This window comes from Pleurodeles waltl, chromosome 4_2 (assembly GCF_031143425.1).
Source record: "Pleurodeles waltl isolate 20211129_DDA chromosome 4_2, aPleWal1.hap1.20221129, whole genome shotgun sequence".
Lineage (NCBI taxonomy): Eukaryota > Metazoa > Chordata > Amphibia > Caudata > Salamandridae > Pleurodeles > Pleurodeles waltl.
In genome coordinates this window covers 126,845,071-126,868,309 of record NC_090443.1, presented here as the reverse complement: position 1 = coordinate 126,868,309, position 23,239 = coordinate 126,845,071, and the positions used below count along the sequence as shown (strand labels likewise).

At 43.7% G+C, this 23,239-nt stretch overlaps 1 protein-coding gene across 1 annotated transcript in view; it reads right to left on the bottom strand.

Annotated features, from left to right (window-relative positions):
- SOAT2 (sterol O-acyltransferase 2) overlaps positions 1–23,239 on the bottom strand; it is a 608,478-nt gene that overhangs the window by 571,724 nt on the left and 13,515 nt on the right. The window lies entirely within an intron of this gene.

Below are 23,239 nucleotides of genomic sequence, written 5' to 3'. Positions count from 1 at the left end.
CCTAATGTTAGTTCATGGGAGAGAAAGGCCTACAACAGTATACAATGACTTTATGAGTTTTTCACTGTCAGGATATGTATCACTTATGTATACATGTCCTACATTTCAGGCACAGTGCACCCTGGCCTATAACCCTTCAACGCCTACCTTAGGGGTGGCTTATAAGTATTAAAAACAAAGGTTTAGGCCTTGCAAAAGGTTTATTTTGCCAGGTTGAAATAGCAGTTTAAAACTGTACGCACAAGCTGCAGTGGCAGGCCTGAGACATGTTCTGCAGTGCTAATTTAGTGTGTAGCACAATATGTGCTGATGCCCACTAGTAGCATTTTAATTTACAGGCCCTGTGTACAGGTAGTACCATTTACTAGGGACTTACAAGTAAATCAAATGTCCCATTTAGGTGTATCCCAATTGTACCACATTTGAAAGAAGAGGCCACAAGCTTTTACCACTATTTAACAAAGAAAATGTGCACACATTGCTAAAAAAGCCAAATAAAAAAAAACTGGATTAGCAAAGGAAGCTAGAGGTGGGACAAAATATGGGGTGACCCTGCCGACAGGGCAAGGTCCAACACTTGTTTAAAGCATGAATTACGTTTTACCAGACTTTACAAACTGACAGATTTACCATATATAAAGTATGACAAGTTGTAGGTCCTCATAGAAAATTGAGTGCAAGAGCCATTATTGTCATCCTTAATGAGGAGTAGCATTTGTGTTCAGTAGAGAATCTTCCATTCAACCACTGTGGGTGATGCAAGACGGAAATTGATCCCAGGAATTTAAAAATAGATTATTCATTTGAACGTTAACCATTGCTAGACACAACATAGTATTGAGTGCATTGAGGGAAGCATAGAAGTAGATAAACTCAGGTTGTGTGAAGAAAGGTTTTAAGAAATATATACATGTGTTGTGGTTAGAGGGCATGGCCTTCCTACAAAAGTCTGGAGCCATTCAAGTAGGAGGTAAGTTCTTTACTTCATGTTAGACCCTTAGGTTAGGGTTTCATTCTCTAATCATTTGTTCCTATTTCCTAGCTTCCACCCCAAACTACATACCAACATTTTATTACATTATTCACTCTCAACACTTAAGACACCTGCTCAGACTTACGGGAAATGGGCATTCAGAGGATATTACACATCTTCCTTTCGTACAAACCCCCAAAAATAAAGAACAGTCATTTCATTGCTTATAATGTACAGACCCAATCATTCACAATCACTCAATCTACAACATGCCTGCCTTGCACTTTCACCCAACAGGCTTAGGAAAACAACAAATAGCACTCACAGAAACTCTTGGGCTAGTCAAAACACAAGGTTATCTACACCTCATGTCAAACACAGAAATGGTTTATGACTGCTGCTGCTCAACAGTTCACGATGTGAAAGTCTGGCTACCTTCTCAGACATGAGGCCCTACTACTGCATGTCTGCACAAGCTCAATGATGCCAGAAAATTATTATAAAAGTAGGGCATAGTAGGGCATAATCACAGTTGCTCAGTCACGTGACAACTAGGGCACAGAACACACTGGCTTCCTTCAACAAAGGGTTTCTCCATCATTCCGAGGTCCATACATTCAAGGCAAAAAACAAATCAACAACAGAAAGTTTAACCATACACCACTTTAACACAAAACCTGTCATCACAACTACATTTATACACAGAGTCCCAAGGCACTCACCTCAGTTTATGAAACTACACAGCACAACAAACTCTTTCACCTTGTCCATCTTCGACAAGCAGCACACACATCCCCTCAAGATCAACACATTTCACCACAAGCCAACACACACAATTGCATCCCAGCACTCCATCATTCCTACATACTCAGTCAAACTAGCTGGCCAAACTAACATGACCAGGCGCCAGCCAAAAAGCACTTAATCTTCACCCAGTACCTCGCCCTCTGGAAACTGCACCAGAAAAGGTTGGGCCATCTTCAGAACATAATGATGACAGCCTCCAGAAGATTCATACTGAAAAGTATTCATAATCCACAAGAATCAAACATTATAGCAATCAAGTAATATAATAATTGACACCAGACTACGGCCGCAAGTAATGAAGTGCTAGCCTACAACACATTAGAGGTACATCAAACCCTACCATTCCAACACTACACCGACCAGCTCTATTTTACCTATACTGAATAAAACACACCACAAAACTATCACAAACATACTCTGCCTCCTGTACTATAAATCTGTTCAATCTTCCCATTTGTAAAGAATGACAACTCAGGTAAACGTGTGGCTAAAACACACAACTCTCAGACGGAACGTGTGGCTATCATGCACCCCACACCAAGGGGTACTACAGTTCCCCATGTTTTCATTTAATAGGATGCTCCCCCTTTTACCTCTTATAATATTGCAAGTCTCTTCTCCCACATCGCACCCATGGAGTACACCCAATTAACCTTCTCACAACACTGTACTCCTGTACAACCAACTCTGCACATCACACACTACTCTCCCAGGTAAATTCTCATGACAGAGTGCTACTCTTCGCCAGTATAACAAACCACAGGGTACTCTGCCGTGCAGTGCCTCACAACTGGGTACTACACTTCCCAAACTTTGCATACCATGGAGAAGTGAAGTGCATTGTATGGCTAGTCACTGTATTGCAAGGTGTGGTATGGCTGTCATTGTATTGTGGGGTATGGTACTGCATTGTATGGTATGGTATGTCATTGTATTGTATGGTGTGTTATAGTATGTTATGGTATGGCCTGTGACTGTATGCTATGCTATGGTAAGGTCTATGCATTTATATATATGTATATATATATATATATATATATATATATATATATATAAAAGGTTAGAGGGATGTTATAGTGTAGGCTCACATTTTAAACGTACAAAACCATAGAAACCCACCAGTTATAGTTAGAGTTACCTAAAGTAACTATAACTCATGTCCTCAGGTAACTATATCCGAGCCTTCGCCATGCACAGTTTTTAAAAATATTACTGCAAATATCACATTGATATTATCAATGATATCAAAGATGTCATGAGTGCCGTAATTTGTGGGGTCATTAGCAGTGCATGGCAAGGGCGCGAGTTATAGTTACCTTAGGGCACGAGTTATATTTACTTGAGGTAACTCTAACTGAATTTCCATGTTTTTTTCAAATTCTATTTCCTAACTATAACGTCCCTGTTTCCTTTGTTTTTTTTCAGTGAATTTCTATGTTTTAAAAAAATGTATAGTAATTTTCACTACCGTATATTAATCTAAACACCAACACGCATGGGCTTCAGTTGTGCGTCGCGGCGGTTGGCTACAAGGCCTGGCCTGGTCTGAAGCCAGTCCCTGCGGCCAACCCACTTAACCACCCAACCCTACTCAGGTCCCGGCCCTTTGACCGTGCGTGGCAGGATGTTGGCCACAGCCTATCTCTGGGTGTATCTGAGGGTGAGAGTGGCTGTGAGACTCTCTGTCTGGATATGTGAGTGCGAGCATCAGTGTCTTAGTGGGTGCCTCTGTCTCAGCGCAAGTGTATGAGTGGCTGCATGAGGGTGACAGTGGGTCCGTGAGTGGGTGTGTGAGAGTCAGAGTGGATCTGTGGGTGGGTGCGTGAGTGTCTGAGTGGGTCTGTGAGTGGGTGCATGTCACCGGGGGTGTGAATGAGTGCACGAGGGTCTGAGTGGGTCTGTGAGTGGATGAGTAAGTGTCTGAGTGGGTGTGTGAGTGGTAGAATTGATTCAGAGAGAGAGAGAGAGAGAAAGAAAGTGATAGGGAGAGAGATAGTTTTTTAGGCTTTGATGTATGTTATACTTAGAATTAGTTATTTATGTACAATTGAAAATAAAAAAATAATCTGTCATTTTTAAAAATTAAAATAATTTGTTCACAAAAAACAAAAGAGCGTAGCAAGTCCAGATGGACTTGAACCTGATTGCTCAGTGTGAAGGTCTGCAACCTTCAAACTAAGCTATTGCTTTTCCTTTTTGTTCTCATGTTTTTTTAGTCCTCTTTATGGGCTATCTGGGACCACAATCAAAGTCCACAAGGGCTCCTCCACGGTCCCTACGTATTTATTTATTTGTTTATTTATTTTATTTAACAAAATGCCCTTTACGGGCTATCTGGCACAGTGGGATATGCCTCAAGGCTTATCTCATGGTGCCATTGCTTCAGCAAGCAAAGAGATGCTCTTAACAGCAACTCCCTGATTGCTGAAGCATTTCATTTCTGTTCCCTGCACGTGTGCATGTAACAAAGATGAAAGCTCCACTTTTTGATAGCGGACCTGCTTTACAGATCCTGCTGTCAAAAAGTGGAGTGTTTGCTGTGGCTTGGCTGCAGCTTCAAACCATGCCGTAATATATATATATATATATATATATATATGATAGTTCTAGTTAGGAGCATGCTTCCAAAATAGTTTTTTGATTTGCCTATATTTTTGGTGCCGTTTGACGGATTTTCACAAATTTTTCTAAAAAAAAGTGTGCCGGTGATTCTTGTATTCTTGTTGGGTATGGAAAGTTTTGGAGTGATCCATCAAGCAGGGGCTAAGAAATGGGGGGGTGTCAAAAAAGTGCATTTCCTATGTTATTTCCAATAGGAGTTTTGAACACGACTACAGTCTAAACCGCTGGATGGAATAACACCAAATTCGGCAGAAAGCTAGATTTTGTTCCACAGTTTGTGCTTTTTGTTAGTTGGTGTAAATCCCTTCAGTAGATTTCGAGATCTTAAAGGCGAAAATAAATTTGTATAACTAGGGCCCCAGATCCATCATGAAGTTTTTGCAATTTCTGTGGTAAATTCGCAAGTGTGCGCTCCAACAGGAATGCTGTGATTGGCTGGGGCAACCTGACCAGAAAGTTGTGCCCGCCATTTTAGGATACGGGACACAGTCCCTGGGGCTGAAAAATAAAATAAAAATAAATTAAAAAGAGGAATAAGGGGTCAGGGTGGAGGTACCCTTATACCAAAGGTGTGATGTATGGGTTTTTTAGGGTCAAATTATGAATTGAAAATGATTTTTTTCACCACGCCCAATATTTGCGAATACGCTGCAATGCTCAGCGTGGCCCCTGTGTAAAGTTGCGATGAATTTGCCGATATTGCGAAAAAAAAAAAATATTAAAATCACAGACTCATTCATACACTAAATCATTCACTCATAAAAGCACTCAGACACTCCCTCACCCACTCACAGACTCATTCAAGGAGTCACACACCCTCTTTCAGATCCACTCAGACACTCACGCACCTACTCACAGATCCACTCAGACACTCAGGCACCCACTCACAGACCCACTCAGACCCTCATGCACCCACTCACAAACCCACTCAAAACATTCACGCATTCACTCATAGACCCACTCAGACCCTCATGCACCCATTCACAGATCCACTCAGGCCCTCACACACCAACTCACAGACCCACTCAGACACAGATGCACCCATTCACAAACCCACTCAGACACTGATGCACCCACTCAAAGACCCAATCAAACCATCACATATCACTCACAGACCCACTCAGTCCCTCAGGCACCCACTCACAGACCAACTTAGACACTGATGCACCCACTCACAGAGCCCCTCAGACACTGACTCAGCCACACACAGACCCATTCAGACCCTAATGCACGTACTCACAGACTCTCTCAGGGTCTCATGCTCCCACTCAAAAGATCCACTTGGAGACAGTAAAAGGTACTTAGGTACCCAGGGCATGCAGTACTACGGGTAAGCCCCTGAGGGCAGCAGCACTGATTGTGCCATCCTCCAGAGCTATGCATCCAGATGCACCCAACAATGCCACAGCAGGGTGAGTGTCCTAGTGCAAACCTAAACTAGAAACTCAACATAGCACACTCTCTGTGTGCCCTGTCCACCCTACACTGCATATTTTATTGGTAAGTCACCCCTCTAGCAGGCCTTCCAGCCCTATGGCAGGGTGCACCATACTATATGTGATGGCATAATTGCATGAGCAATAGGCCCCCACTGTGTCCTTGCCAAACCTGGGACATAGTGAGTGAACAGAGCAGCCATTTAAATGTATGTGCTGGACACTGGTCAATATGAGTTTCCCAGCTACATAATGGCTACTCTGAACCCTGGGTCGTTTGGTATCAAACAAATCAGAATGATAAATCTAGACTGGTACCAGTACTGGATTTATTATAAAATTTACCCAGGGGTCACCTTAGAGGTGCCCCCTGCAAAAACCAACTATCCTGGCATGGTTGATGACTGTTCCAGTAAACCTACCACATCCAGACCGCCAATACACAAACCCTGGGGGAGAGCCTGTCTCTCTGATTTCTGAAACAAAGCCCTTCCTGGGTGGAGGAGCTAACCCCCTCCCTCAGGAATGTGCTTCTGCCCTTAAAACTCAACCCTCAGGCCTGCTGTCAGCAGCAAAAGACCTCCCACTTTGCAAACTCCCACTTCTGGAGGGAGCAAAGGCAGGAAACCACACAAAGGGTAGGAGGAGTGGCCTCACCCAGCCTGCACGTCCCCTAAAAGGCCTGCAGGTGAAGTGGACCCTTCATATCATTTTTCTGCATCTTGCAATGGAGGAAAATAGCCATTGAGGTTTAGGGAAGTGACCCTTCCCACACAAAGTGGTCGCTGTAGTGGGTGTAGCCACCCAAGGGCAAGTGTCCCATTGGACGCTACCAGGTTCCTCCTAAAACGCCCACTAAATTCAGTATTTACTGGGCTCCCATAGACCAAGAAATTAGATTTGAAACAGATTTGAAAAGGATTCAAAGAAGAAAGGAAGACCAGCACCAAAAGAAGACAACAGCAGGAGAACTGAGGACCGGCTGCACAAGAAAAGGCGCCAAACCCTGCCTGCTGCACCCATGACCCGCAAATCGCCGATGCGGAGGAGATGGACACTGGACCAACCCCAAGAAACCCAGGGAACCTCCAGGCTTCATGAATCATCCCAGATCTCCCTCCTGAGTGGAGGCACCACTCAAGAAAATTAAGAAACCTGCACAGGACCAACAAAACAGTGAGGGTCACTTCACTGGCTGGCTGGTATCTCCGCGACCGGCAGTCACAGCGAGACCCGACAACACACCGATGACCACCCAGATGTGACCTACAATTGTGCCAAGTTTGGTGGCGCTGCGCCCTCTAGTGGCCGAGTTACACCAATACCCCGGGTACTGGTCAGCTGACATCGGACAAGCAGATAACCAGCTCCCCCAGAACTGAAAAAGGATCAGGGGGAAGCCCCAGTCAAGGGACTTCACAAACACCCTGGACTTCCGACCAGAATGCCCCCGTTGTCCTGTAGGCAGTCCTCAAAGTGACTCACCTCCAGCTCCAAAGGACTCCGATGCGCTTTTGTGCCAGGAGCGAGGGGGACTCACTGCCCCAGAACCCACCAGGTGCAGCAAGCCCTCAGAAGAGGGCAGAGCACCACGAGTCAGTGCTCTTTAGTGGCGGGAGAGCCCTGCAGCGTGGGATGTGTTTCGTGCCAGGAGCAAGGGGGACTCACTGCCCCAGAACCCACCAGGTGCAGCAAGCCCTCAGGAGAGGGCAGAGCACTGCGAGTCAGTGCTCTCTAGTGGCAGAAGAGCCGCTGCATGGGACGCGCTTTCCTGCCAGGAGCGAGGGGGCCCAAGATCTGACCAGGTCCAGCAAGCCCTGAGGAGAGGACAGAGCACCGCAAGTCAGTGCTCTTTAGTGGTGGGAGAGCCCCGCAGGGCGGGACGCGCTTTCGTGCCAGGAGCGAGGGGGACTCATGCCCCAGAACCCACCAGGTCCATCCTTGGCCTGTCAGTGGCCGGAAGAGGCTGGGCTGGGCCACCCCACTTGACTCTAAATTTATATGATTCCCCTCTTTTTTCTTCAAAACTGTGAATTTAGAGAGTGATCATTCTTTTGGGCCACAAACACTTTAGCAAACTGATAACTTGTTGGGGCTCAATAAAGCCCTGTCAGTGCTTTTAAAAACGTAGTGCTCCCAATAAACGGTGAACAGGAATGGGCAAGAGGAAAGCCTCTGATAAAATTTCAGGACTGGGCGGGGCAAAGAAAAAGCTTCCTAGACATTCTGCAGAGAACTGTACTTTGAAATTGACAATTTAATTGAGGAAGTAGAAAGTTTACTTGCTCCGAAAACTAAAGCCACTGATAGGGGGGTGGCTGAGGTTCCTGTAAAGGCATTCAAATTTATTTTTAAAAAGTTTTTCAGCAGCATCAGGCCCCCAAAGTTAGCAGGGGAATTCACTCTAGAAGCCATTTGGATGAGGGCCCTGTAGTAACACCTTTGGCGACTCATTCCTATTCCTTGTAGGACAGGCCCCCTCTTCCAGTGGAGTCATCTGTTGAGTGTCCTAGCCGTTATGCTCCTCTTGAAGATTCCGGACGTATGCCCAACAATAGTACAAATCTGCATGGGGCTGACAATGATGGTGGTGGCAAGGGAGAAGCCCCTATAAGGGTGTATTTAGCTCAACTAAGGGGTGACATCAAGAACTTAAAAGATTATATAAGTACTTTAGGTAAAAGGTTGGAAGAAAAACTGGATTACTTGTCGACTATAGTTGCAAAGTTAGCATCCCCTCCCCTACTGACAGACTTTGTCCAGACACCTGTACCCTTCACTTGCTCCCTTAGCAAATATGAGAACAAAGGCAGTGAAAAGAGGTAAACTAACACACAAACCCAGCCCCTAAGGGGAAAGGCTTCTCGTGGGGTCTCTGGCACGAGCCACCTCACATTGTAGCAGCTCCAATTTTACAGGTGGGAAAGAACAGGCTTTAGGAGGGCGTAGAAGGTGTATGGTTCATGGGAAACATGACACTCTAGGGAGATTTTCCCCGAATAATAAGTTAGGGAAGCAGTACAACCTGTATTTGTCGAATGTCCCAAAATTGCCTGTTGGTAGAGGTGAAACCCAAGATTCACTCATAAATAAAACAATTAATTGGATCAGGCAAACTAGGTGCTGCAGATCAGTGATAAGAGAGGATATGAGGCATGCCATGAGAATTAAAGACTCAGATCTGGGTCAGGATTTAATTGGGCTGAAACTGGTCAACGAAGAGCTTGTGGACTGCCTCTTATCGCTTGAGCAAGGATTTAGGCCTTATACAACATCACAAATAAGGGTTATATCATCAATTCATCAATTCCCCAGGTCCCTACAGCCTGTGGAATTGCGTCACATATAGGAAGTCCCCCCATTCACTTCCCAAAACGTGTTAGCCTGAAACTTATTGGAGATATGTCAGATGTTGATTAACAAGAAGTGCCTCAGCAAACTATGGGGGAACAACTCATTGTAAGTAGTATAAAGTTGGCAAACATTAAATTTGCCTGGCCATTAGTGAACAAAGAGGAGGGGTGCGAACCTAACCACGAAGTCCTTATAGATGGAACCAGGGACTCGTAAGTGATACCACGTGAAATCAAATTATGTAAAAAGGTAGGACCTGGTATGTGTGTTGGTGAACCAGTTAAGCTCCTTTCATGGAATGTGGAGGGGCTGAGAACAAAGATAGGTGACCCAGAGTGGTGTAATTATATAGACCAGCATCACATTATTATGACGCAGGAGACCTGGGCCCCAAGGGTGCTTCACAGAGTGGGATACTTGATTTTTCAGAATCTGGCTGTCCCTTCACTCTCAGGACGTGCTGCAGGAGGTCTTGTAATTTGGCTTAGACAGGATTTATTCTTAAAAGCAAAAGTAATCCCTAGTATTAGTATGGATACACTGTCAGTAGAACTTAAGATAGCAACCCAAAAGGGAATGAAACATATAGTCATCGTAAATGTTTACATTAGGCCTGCCCCCTCGAATGATCAAATTGCGATGGCGGATCAAATTGCAGACATATTGACCCAGCTCTCCGAGAACACACAGGTTATAGTGGCCGGGGAGTGTAATACCAAGTTGAGATCTAATGAAGACCATTCATTATCATTCATCCCTATGACGGATTTTTGGGTAGATCAAGGCCAGTGCAGGAATTGATGTGTAGAGTCACGGGGTGTAGCAGCCAACCTTGAGAACTTGATTATTAATATGGGGTTAAAGCGGGTAAATGGGAATACAAGATCAGATACCCCGGCCGTGCTTACGTTTAGGAGGGGAGCCTATTCTAGCCACCTTGACTACATTTTGTTGGACCAAAAGCTCTGGCTAACTCTTGTGGACATGATAGTGACCCCTAGAGCTGACAGTGACCATCATGCTCTTGTGCAACTTTTTCTGCATCCCTTTGTAAAGATCGTGGCTTGCCCCCATGGGTAGAGGGCGGTAACATAAAGGTAGTAAACAATAGGAGAAATCTAAGGTGGGTAGAGGTGGGAAATGAAGTGAAGGTCCAGTCCTCAATTTATTCCAGGGTCCTAGAGAGCCTGTCTGCCTTGGTGTCTACTCCCCCCACCCCGGTGATCAACTTTGTCCAACCGCACTGTGACTTGATAGATAAATTGAGACCTCTTTTCACAGTGGTGAGACCTAGAGGGGTGGTCACACTTAGTAAACCAAGGTGGTTTTCAAAGTCCTGTAGTTTGGTGAAATTAGAGCTTTTGAATGTGTTGGATATGGGTAATAAAGAGGAGATACAGGGTGCTGGGGCTCTTTATAAAAGAACTCTAAGAGATGCCAAAATGAGATGGGAAAGTAATCAATGAGACAGACTAATTGATGCCCTTTGCGAGGGGAACTCCAAACTATTCTGGAAGTTAGTAACAGATAGGAAAGATCCCCCTGATTCCGAGTGTGAACCAACAATCCAGCCTGAGGGATGGGTGACCCATTTCGAAGGTCTTTATGGAGAAAGAGCCACTGGAAAGACATCAGTAATAGCTCACTGGGGTGATGTTGGGTCCTCATTGCACAGTGAATATGGCTCCTTTAGTTACGATCTGGCAGAATTCACCTTGGATGAAACTTCCATGGCTTTGCAGTCCCTAAAAAAGAGGAGAGCACCGGGCCCTGATGGTATCCCGGGCGACTTGTATCTTTCACAACTCAAGGTCTGGACACCATATAAAAACACTCTAAGTAATGCCATCTTGAAGGAGGAAGGCATCCCCCCACATGGAAGGGTGCAACAATTGTGCCAATTTATAAAAAGGGGGATCATGACCTTCCAGGGAATTACAGACCAATAAGTTTAATTGATATTAGTCAAAAGATTTTCTGCAAACAAATCTTGGCAAGGTTGCACTTATGGATCGCCGATCACCACATTCTTGCTGATTGTCAGGCTGGGTTTCAAAAAGGGGTCAGCACTGTGGACCAAGCCTTCAGGTTTAAATCGCTTTGTTGGAAATATCTGACCCTAAAACACGACCATCTGTATATTGCATTAATTGATTTGAGGGCGGCTTTTGACTTGGTCCCACGTGAGTCCCTTTGGAGAGTTTTAATTGACTATGGAATGGATAGTGACCTCTTGGGGCTAATACAATATTTGCACGAGGGTACTTATGCCAGGGTTCGGTGGATGGTGGGAGGTGATCTCACTGATCCAATGCAAGAGGGGTGAGACAGGGGTGCTTCTTGGCCCCCACTTTGTTTAACCTTTATATTAATGGGGCAGGGGACCGTCTGGCTCGGTGTAATCACGACGCTCCAAAACTGAAGGGACTACCAGTGCCCATCCTTATGTTCGCTGACAACACCTTGCTCATATCAAGAACCCCGATGGGACTGCAAAATGAATTAGATTCTTTTGCAGTGTTTTGTGAAGCAAGAGGTTTAGAAATCAACACGGAGAAGTCAAAATGTGTAGCCCTAAACCCTCACAAATCCTTAACGGGGAAACTGGCTACAGGGGTGACCCCATCGAGCAGGTCAGGTAATTTGACTATCTGGGTATAAGACTGGCAGATAACCTTTCCTGGTCTTCCCAGCTGGTTAAAAGCTCCGCCACTTTACAGCAGTGGGCAATGGTTATTCGTAGGAGGTTAAAGAATTCAGTGGGAGGGTCTCTTTCCCCAGCACTTGCGGTATACAAGGCTGCATCAGTTACAGCTGCAATTTATGGTGCGGAGCTCTGGGGGCATTGTAACCCACATAGATTAACTTTGATTGAAAATAAGTTTCTGCACTCTATGTTACATCTATCAGCTAGCACCCCACTTATTCCCCTTAAATTTGATTTGGCCGTAAACCAAAAACATTGTGTAATTGGCTTGAAACCCCTTCTATACTAGGTGCGCCTGTGGTCTTCTGCCCGTTTGGGGCCTTGTAGGGCAGCCATGTTGGAGCTATTAGCCTTTGACAAAGTGGCATCTATCCCGTGACTTAATTACATCAAGGATATGTGCCACCGGATCAAAATGGAGGAGTTGTGGAGATGCCCGCTGAATATTACAAAAGGTATGGCCTTCCGTGTAAAAGTGTAAAAAGGTTATACTGGGAGGCTGTATTCATTCAAACTTGGCAAGTACAGCTAACAGGTAGTAGAACAGATCAATTTCTCCATCACAAGTGCCTGCCCAAGTTTGAATATTATATGGATAACATACACCAGGCACAGGCAACGAATTTGTTCATCAAATTTAGACTTGGAATTCTGCCACTGAACTCTTTTTCCTCTATATGGGAAAAAGGCAGTTGTGTGACCAGTTCTTGCCCTTACTCCCCTATGGTAGTTGAGTCCTTGGCCCACTTCCTTTTTTTGTCCCAGATCTTCAAAGCCTAGGAAGAAAGTGATTGTCCTGTTATGTTGTCTTCTTTGGTTAAAAAAATTATAGAGAGTCTCTACGTGTATTATTGAACGACACCCGCGGAAAAGTAGTGTTTTCAGTCGCCGGCTTTCTGCAAAGTGCTTGGATTGTGAGATTTGAGTGGCCTCTCTAATATATAGAATTTATCTCTGGTATGATGGTAGTTGGCTAAATATGTGATATCAATAATGGAAAGTTTGATTATTTTTCAACATGATAACTCCAGCTTTATAGAATGAGAATTATTATAGCAGGAGCCCCTTGTAAGGACTCTATTTGTGGGTGAAACGGCTATAGTGCATGCAAATCAAGTATGAATCGCTGTGATAATGTTTATTTTAACATGTTTTTGTTTTATGATTTCAAATTATTAATGATTCTATTTATTGTGAAATATTTGTAATAGATTATGTATTTTAGTTATTGGTAGGATGTTGCTTTTATGCCTTATAGCCGAAATAAAGCTGATGATGATGATGATGACTCCATTGCGCACAGCTCCTGGCCACCCTGGGCCTTGCATCGCGAGATCTGCTGTGTACCCCAGGTCCCCAAACCCCTGTGACCTCATCAGCCCCAGGGGACCTCAAGGCAACATCTTTAAACCTGCAAACCAGCTCCTTTTCAAAGTGGCCCCTCCAGGTGGCCCTGTGCCTATGCCAAGAACCTCTCCAAAGCTGCTCCTGCCGGAAGCCTCCCTAGACTCTCCAGCTGGCACAGTGTGCCCACCAACTGTGGCTACCACCCTGCAAGAGAAGAGACTGGTAACTCAACTGTGTGATTTTTACTGCATTTTTAAATGTGACTGTGCATTGATTCCAATGGTGCATAATTACTCACAGAAAGACTAACTTTGCTAAAAGTTCAAAAAGTCAGTACTTACCGCATTCTAAAGATCTTGGTCTTAAAATTTATATAAAAGTCTGAAGTATTTTTATAAATTCTGGTCTTGAGTTATTCATTGAGTGTGTGTGTTGCATGATTGGATTTGTGGGTACAGCAAATACTTAGCCTAACTGCTCTAGCAGCTACCTTAAAAATTGGAGCATTTGGTGGTCTAATTTTTACCTCTGGAAAGCAACGTGTGGTTTCCTGGACCCTCTGCATAGTGCACTCGATTTTTTACACTACATAGAGGGCCATCTTCCAACACAGACCCACTCAGGGACTCGTGTACCCACTCACAGACCCACTGAGACACTGACTCATCCACTCATAGACCCACTCAGACCCTCACGCACGTACTCACAGACCCACTAAGACACTGATGCACCCACTCACAGATCTACTCAGACACTGTTGCACCCACTCACATACCCACTCAGACACTCATGCACCCACTCACAGACCTACTCAGACACTCATGCAGGCACTCACAGTTCCACTCAGAGACTCACGCACCCACTCACAGACCCACTTACACACTCATGCACCCACACTTAGATCCACTCAGACACTCATGTACCCAATCACAGACCCATTTATAGCCTCACACACCCACTCACAGACTTACTCAGAGACTCACACACCCACTCACACACCCAGAGACACTGTCTCAAACCTATTCTCACACCCAGAAAGACTGACCCTGCGGCCAACTCCCGCAGCGTGTGGCCTTCGGCCATGCACAGCACTGGGTTGGGTGGTTGGCTGCTGGGCCTGGCCGCAGGCCAGACCCTGCGGCCAATTCCTGCGTGCACAACCGAAGGCCATGTGCAGCAGTGGTTAGATTAACATATAGTAAATAAAATTACATTATGTTAAAAAAAAACATAGAAATTAACTAAAAAAAACAATGGTTACAGGGACATTATAGTTAGGAAATAGAATTTAAAAAACATGGAAGTTCACTTAAAAAAACAAAGGTTACAGGGATGTTATAGTTAGGTTCTGAATTTACTCACACAAAACCATAGAAATTCGGCAGTCATAGTAGAGTTATTTCAAGTAACTAGAACTCACTCCCTAAAATAACTATAACTGGTGCCCTCGCTATGCACTGCTAATTACCCTAGGTATTACAGCACTCATGACAACTTTTATAAGGTTCATAAAAATATCATAGAAACATTAGAAGTCAAATTATTGAAGAAAAAACTGTGCATGAAGGGGCGGTAATTATAGTTACCTTAAGGCGCAAGTTATAGTTAATTCAAAGAACTCTAATTGCTGAATTTCTATGGTTTTGTACGAGTAAATTCAGAACCTAACTATAACGTCCCTGAAACCATTGTTTGTTTTAAGTGAATATATATATTCACTTACAAAACTAGAGGTTAGAGGGACGTCATAGTTAGGCTTACATTTCAAACATACAAAACTATAGAAATTCAGCAGTTATAGTTATTTCAAGTAACTATAACACATGCCCTAAGGTAACTATAACTCACACCCCTGCCATGCATGGTTTCCTCAACAATAATTTTTTTGCAAATGTTGCAGTGATATCAGTGATGCTATAGAAAATGTCATAACTCATGTAATATATGGGGTAATTAGCAGTACATGGCGAGGGCATGAGTTAGAGTTACCACAGGGCACAATTTATAGTTACTTCAAATAACTATAACTGCTGAATTTCTATGGTTTTGGACATTTGAAATGTGAGCCTAACTATAAAGTTCCTATAACCTTTGTTTCTTTTGTGAATTTCTATGTTTTTCAAATTCTATTTCCTAACTATAACGTCCCTGTAACCTTTGTTTTTTTCAGTGAATTTCTATAGTTTTTGTTCATGTTAAGTAATTTAAACTGCAGCCAAACCTCTATAGCCACTTAACCCTGCTCCTTGCCTTGTCTTCAGCTGTGTGCGATGGGGGCCAGGTCCTGCAGCCTACCCCTATTACTACCCAACCCAACGCCACACATGACCTTTGGTTGTGAGCGGAGGGGGTTGGCCGCCTGTAGCCTACCCCCTATAACCACCCTACTCCATGCCATGCACGGTCTTTGGCCAACACCCTATAACCACCCAACCCCACGCCACACAGAAAGTGCTTCTTTGTTTAGTGTCGAAGTGATCATAATCCTGTGCATCAAGAATGAGACTTCAAAATAGGCAGGAAACGCACTGAGGGTTCCTTTTGGTGAGCTGTCCATCACCCCTGAAAAACAGTGGGAAGACGTTGCATGTCACTAATGTATATGGGAAAGGGCCAAAGGGGTGGGGCTTCTATGCCATTTTACTTTCTCGTAGTATCATTTCATAAGGTATTGTGTTCAAAAGAGCAAAGATGCAAACACCTCTATCAAGGATGTCACATAACTTTTCAAGGTGGAACTGCAGTGAAAACATGCTTGCTTTCCCTTGGCCATGCACAAGAAGTTAGAATGATTTGTACTTTACAGAAGTGCTCAGGGCCCTTTTAGTAAGCGGCCCATCATGCTGATGGGGACCGTGGGGGCCTTGAGGGTGCCCCCGCTGTCCCAGCCAGCTCCCCTCCTCCTGGGGGAGCCGGCATGGTTCCCACATGAAGGGAGATTCTAAATATGCTGCTCCCTGCATGCGGGAACAATTTTCCATTTGTTTCCCTGCCCGCATGACAGCAGGCGGGGAAACAGATGAAAACTCTGCTCCCAACAAGCGGGAGCCGTTTTCACGCTCTTCCTTGCTGGGAGCAAAGTTAGTTTGCTCTCACTTGGCGGGAGCTGTCACACCTCCTGCAAAGCAAAAGCAAACAGCTATCTCCTGAAGGTGGGTACCTCGGGAGATAGCAGGAACCGGCCCTTGGTAGTGGTGGTCCCCAGGGCCATTAATGGCTTTGTTGTGCACAGGCCGATTCCGGGGAGGTGGTGGTCGCTTAGCTTTATGTGGCTTGGAAGCCGCCCCCCCATTCAAATAATCCAAATAGCCCTGGGAAGGTCGTGATCCCTGCGGCCCTGGGGGTCCCCACAATCACTCCTTCCATGTTTAGCCCCGGGGATTCGCGGTCCCCAGTGCTCTATGGGCAAAAGGAGGGGGGCTCCATGCACTAACATACTTGTTTTTTTGTTTCATTTTTGGCAGATTCACTGATCCTCACGAATTTTGCTGAAAAGTTTTTAAAATGCTTTTTTGCCCTGGCAGGGTCCCAGGAGGGCCCCAGCATCAAAGTTAGGGGGTTTGGGTATTCCTACCCTGAACCAGTTTATTTTTTTTTCATCATTTTGTTCGGCACTCGGCTGAAGCTGAGCCCCAAAATCGCTGCCGAAAGTTCCTGATTGAAGTGTTGGCAGCCAATCAGATCTGAGCATGAGATCACCAGGATCCACAGAACGTCCACGACCCTAGATATCTATATTTCTTTTTCCTTTATTATCTCTAAAACCACTGAAAGGATTTACACCAAATCACAAAAAACACACTTTGTGGACCAAAAGCTAGCTTTCTGTTAATTTGGTGTATTCCAACCAGCGGTTCGGGATGTATTCATGTTCAAAATCCATATAGGAAATTGCATGGCGAAAACAGGTTTTGGACCCTCTCTGCCACCGCTTGACGAATGACCCCGAAACGTTTGAAACAGCAATTGAAGCGACTCTTATATTAGTTTTGAAAATTTCATGAAGAGTTTTCAAACAGCGCCAAAGTTATTGACACAACAATAAATGCTTTTCCTAAGGAAACTAGGTCCTAGGTGACCTTAGTATGTATATATGTATATATATATATATATGTGTGTGTGTGTGTGTGTGTGTGTGTGTGTGTGATCAAATTAATATTGAAATAAAAGTACGAAAACATGTCTGCTCTACATGCCCGCACATCAGTAGGATCCAGATAACACCTGTAGACTGAAAACAACAAACTGAAAGGTGGCTTTAATGACTGTGTATTTTTCTTTCCCCCATTTGCACAAACACAGTAACAGCACTGCAATTCGCTCGTGAAAGAGCCTCACAAATGACTTACTAATGTCTTGGATTCCAGACCTTGGTGGAACGAGGCACTGGCTATGTAGACTTTGACATCATGAAAGAGGGTCGCAAGCTGATGTTAGATTGAGACATGTCTAGAGGTGTTGAAAAAAGACCACCCAATGCCTCTTGGTTAACTTGCAAACAGAAGTTTAACTATTTCCAAGGATATTGGAGATAGAAATGAAACTTTGTTGGTCAAAGGTATACTGTATCCTGAAGTCATGGAAAGTCAAAACATCGACTGCCTAGCATTTGTCTAATTGCTATGTTAAAATATAACTTTCAATTAGTTATTCAGTGGGATTATTTAGCATTCGGTGAGTTCATATTATTGTATGTACTACTCCTAAGAAATGTGCCTTGCTTCCCACTCACTGTGAGGTTTATTACATTGGGGAACAATTTGTTTTGACGATTCTTGCCCATTGACATGTCGTCTGGATCTTAATGGCAATGGAAGTGTTGAGTTAGTAAGTTTCCTTGTAAATTGACCTCTGTTTGGGAATTACAGTTTATGTTAAAGATTGTAATGTGTGAGCATTTCCTTTGAACCCCATATGGAGTCTAGGTAGTTGTGCTGGGAAAAGATTGTAGTATCAAGCTACATAATGTGTAGATATGCAGGTTGAGTGTGTTCAAGTGACACAGCTGTGGTAAAGAGTAGAACCCCCTTCGCAAGAGATATGAGTGTAGTACACTAGTACATTTGTGTATGTGTTGGTGCAAACTGGGGAAACACAAATGCCCAGTCACTAGAGGCACCTTTCAGTTTCAGTTCTTTTCAGTCCCCAGGTGTTATCTGGGTCCTACCATTGTCTGTGCATGTAAAGCAGACATGTTTTAGCACTTTTATTTCAATATTACTTTTATGACACACACACACATATACATATATATATTTATACACACACACAAACACATATATTTTATATATATATATTATAAATATATATGTTAAATATGTGTGTGTGTATATATATACACACACACACACATATATGTAGTATAGTGTATATATTTTAATGGATAGGAAAACTGTGGTAAATGTAGCGGATGTAGTTCTTACAAAATTTCAGAATGACGTTTTATCTTTAGGCCTTTCTTCTTGTCCAAGAGCATTTCTTGATTACAGTACTACTACTCGAAATTATCTATTTCATTTCATCAGAAAATTGAAACTGAGGTATTGGTATGCTACGAAAGCCTCTGGGAAGAGTATTGTAAACAAGATAATGCCATCCAATTTAGAAATAGGAGATATTAATATCCTCATACAATGGGGTAATTAGTAGGTGATGAGAATTGGATAGAGGATCTCATTTCAAGTTTGATGAATAAAGGTATGGATTTGGATTTAGACCTTGGAGGGTCAGGTGGTTTCAAACTTAAATCAATCTTCATGCCACAAATTGTGAATGAGTCAATGGTTGTATTACTCATACTGAGATGCTTTTGTAGATGATGCATGGATGTTTGACCAACAAATTTTTCATTTTTGTTAGGGACATCTATAGGCAAACCCAGGGAACAGCGATGGGGACCTACTTTGCCCCCAGTTATGCAGGTCTGTACCTTGGCTGGTGGGAGGAGCAGGTTGTCTATAACATCCGTCTGGGTCCCTATATAGATGATATTTTCTATATCTTGAGAGGCAACACAAAGGAGGCCCATGAATTTGTGAATATATTAAATGACAATCCACTTAATTTGACATTTACTAGCCATATACATCCAACTAAATTAGAGTTTCTGGATTTACAATTGGAGGTCCATAACAACAAAATATAAAGTCATCTTTTCAGAAAAGAGACAGCAGGGAACAGCCTGCTTCATGCAGGGAGCTATCACCCCAGGACTTTGATAGAAAGCATTCCATATGGGTAATTACTTGGAGCAAAGAGAAATTGTAGTTTGGAGAAGGATTTTCAAATTGAAATGGAAACAATGAGATTAAGAATTATTGAAATAGGATATTCTCCAAAGACCATTAAGCAGGCATGTAAAAATGATAAGGCTGCCAGTAGAGAGAGGTTGTCAACCCCCAAGGTTAAGCAGAGTGAAGAGTTTCAAGCAGTGAGATGTATTTCTTCTTTTCACAGTCAGGCATGGGAAGTAAAAAGAGATACTTAAGACAGAAAAACATTTGGTTAAACATATTGGAGATGGACCACAAATCACCTTTAGGAGATGCACATCTTTAAACGATACATTTTGTGAGAGTTTAGTTGAATCAAATGAGAGTAACAAACAACCAACAATAAAGGGCATTTATACATGTGGCACATGTAAAGCACATGAATATAGTACTAGTTGTAAGTCAATCAAATTGTCAAAGGAAAGTCGACCATATGCAATGAAGAATCACCTCACTTGCAATTCGGAATGTTGTCCATGTGAAAAATAATATCTTGGAAGCAAAATTCACAGAGCCCAAAAAAAGAGTGCTTGAGGACATGAGAGTCATAACTAATGAGGACAAACAATATCCCATTGCCAGGCATAACTATACCATCAGAAAAAAAATGTTTATTAAGGTTCTGTGTGTTAGACAGCATTCCAAAATGTACTATAGGAGGTTACAGAGTGCAGGAATTGAGAAGATTGGAGTCTAAACTCATCATCAAGTGTAGGACTTTATATCCAGGAGGATTAAATATGGATGGGGAATTGTCATTTCATCTAGGCTGATTGGTAGACAGGCAAACTTTATTGTTCCTTAGGTTATGGTTATTATGAAAGTATGTTTCATCAATTTGTAGGGAGGTCCTCCTTAGTTTTTGATAATGTTAGGGTGATTTCTGTTTTTAGGATTAGGGCCCTCATTCTGACTCTGGCGGTCTTCAGACTCGCGGTGGCGGTCGGACTGCCACATTACGACTGTGGCTAAGCTGCCATGGTTGGACCGCCAGCACCGCTGTCGCCTGGTGGTCTCGGTGGTCTCAATCCACCAGGACATCACTGCTTGCAGCGCTGCCTCGGGGATTACGAGTCCCCTTTCTGCCAGCCTTTGTATGGTGGTTGCCCCGCCATGCAAAGGCTGGTGAAAAGGGGGTGCCAGGGGCCCCATGGGGGCTCCTACACTGCCCATGCACTTGGCATGGGCAGTGCAGGGGCCCCCATGGACAGCCCTGTTGCGCTTTCCACTGCCCGAATTACAGGCAGTGGAAAGTGCAACAGGTGCGGCGGCACCCGCCGCACAGTCACATTGCCGCCAGCTCGATTTTGAGCTGGCATCAATGTTAAGGCCCTGTTCACTGCAGGGCCAGTGGTGAGATGGCGGTACGAGTTTGGTGGGCGGCCTCCGCCGCCCGCTAAACTTACAATGAGGGCCAAAATGTATAAGGTGGCAGACAATGTATTTTTTCAAGAGATTCACGTTATTATATTGTTTATTTTTTTTAAAGGAATGAATCAGGCCAAATAATGGAAAAAGGAACACAAGAAAGCCTAATGTATCTAGTCCAGCTGGGCTTTAGGGAGGTAAAAATATGAAAGATATCATGAGAGCGGTATTATACAGTTTATCATCTTTCTTATAGTATTTGAAGCCGATTGCAATATTAGCCAACTAGAGCAAAATTGTTTGCTTATTATATTTTTCGATTATTGAATTATAAATAAACCATGGCAGTGGAAATATATCACTAAAAGCTATGTGAACATGTATTAAATGACATGCAATATAGTATGTTATGTCTGAAGTAAAAAATGGTTGGTAATGGATTCCCACTCCGGCGGTAATAGTTTTCCATCTGGATGGTATAATTTCAATAAGTTAGGTTATCTAATTATCACAATTGGAAAGAAAGAGGCAAGATGTGTTTAAGAAGGTTAAATAAGATGATAAAATCTGAAAATTGTGTATGCTTGAGTAAGTTGCAATGTTAAAAAATGGCCGACATGTTTTCCGATATTTAGAACACTGTTTAAAAGTCCTTTGTTTATGTTTATTTAGCACTTTAGTATCACATGTGGTATTTATTTGGAAATGAAAAGGTATAACCTAATCCGTGAGCAAGAAGCGTGGTCTCCAAAACGCATTGGACTGTATTTTTGCTGCTGGAAATGATTTGAAATAAACACATTGTGTAGATTGGAGCCATGGCCTGTTTCTTAGTGTGTTGTAATGGACGTAAAACAGGAGGCGACGGATATTGTGTATATATATATATATATATATATATATATATATGTATACATGTATGTATATGTATATATATATATATATATATACACATATACACACACACATATATATGTGTGTGTGTGCATGCCATTGTAGGAAAGTACCATCTTGCCTGGCATGTTACCCCCATTTTTCACTGTATATATGTTGTTTTAGTTGTATATGTCACTGGGACCCTGCCAGCCAGGGCCCCAGTGCTCATAAGTGTGCCTGAATGTGTTACCTGTGTTATGACTAACTGTCTCACTGAGGCTCTGCTAATCAGAACCTCAGTGGTTATGCTCTCTCATTTCTTTCAAATTGTCACTAACAGGCTAGTGACCAATTTTACCAATTTACATTGGCTTACTGGAACACCCTTATAATTCCCTAGTATATGGTACTGAGGTACCCAGGGTATTGGGGTTCCAGGAGATCCCTATGGGCTGCAGCATTTCTTTTGCCACCCATAGGGAGCTCTGACAATTCTTACACAGGCCTGCCACTGCAGCCTGAGTGAAATAACGTCCACGTTATTTCATAGCCATTTTACACTGCACTTAAGTAACTTATAAGTCACCTTTATGTCTAACCTTTACCTGGTAAAGGTTGGGTGCTAAGTTACTTAGTGTGTGGGCACCCTGGCACTAGCCAAGGTGCCCCCACATTGTTCAGGGCCAATTCCCCGGACTTTGTGAGTGCGGGGACACCATTACACGCGTGCACTACATATAGGTCACTACCTATATGTAGCTTCACAATGGTAACTCCGAATATGGCCATGTAACATGTCTATGATCATGGAAATGCCCCCTCTATGCCATCCTGGCATAGTTGGCACAATCCCATGATCCCACAGGTCTGTAGCTCAGACCTGGGTACTGCCAAACTGCCTTTCCCGGGGTTTCACTGCAGCTGCTGCTGCTGCCAACCCCTCAGACAGGTTTCTGCCCTCCTGGGGTCCAGCCAGGCTTGGCCCAGGATGGCAGAACAAAGGACTTCCTCTGAGAGAGGGTGTTACACCCTCTCCCTTTGGAAAATGGTGTGAAGGCAGGGGAGGAGTAGCCTCCCCCAGCCTCTGGAAATGCTTTCATGGGCACACATGGTGCCCATTTCTGCATAAGCCAGTCTACAACGGTTCAGGGACCCCTCAGCCCTGCTCTGGCGCGAAACCGGACAAAGGAAAGGGGAGTGACCACTCCCCTGACCTGCACCTCCCCTGGGAGGTGCCCAGAGCTCCTCCAGTGTGCTCCAGACCTCTGCCATCTTGGAAACAGAGGTGCTGCTGGCACACTGGACTGCTCTGAGTGGCCAGTGCCAGCAGGTGACGTCAGAGACTCCTTCTGATAGGCTCCTTCAGGTGTTGCTAGCCTATCCTCTCTCCTAAGTAGCCAAACCCTCTTTTCTGGCTATTTAGGGTCTCTGTCTTTGGGGATTCCGTAGATAACGAATGCAAGAACTCATCAGAGTT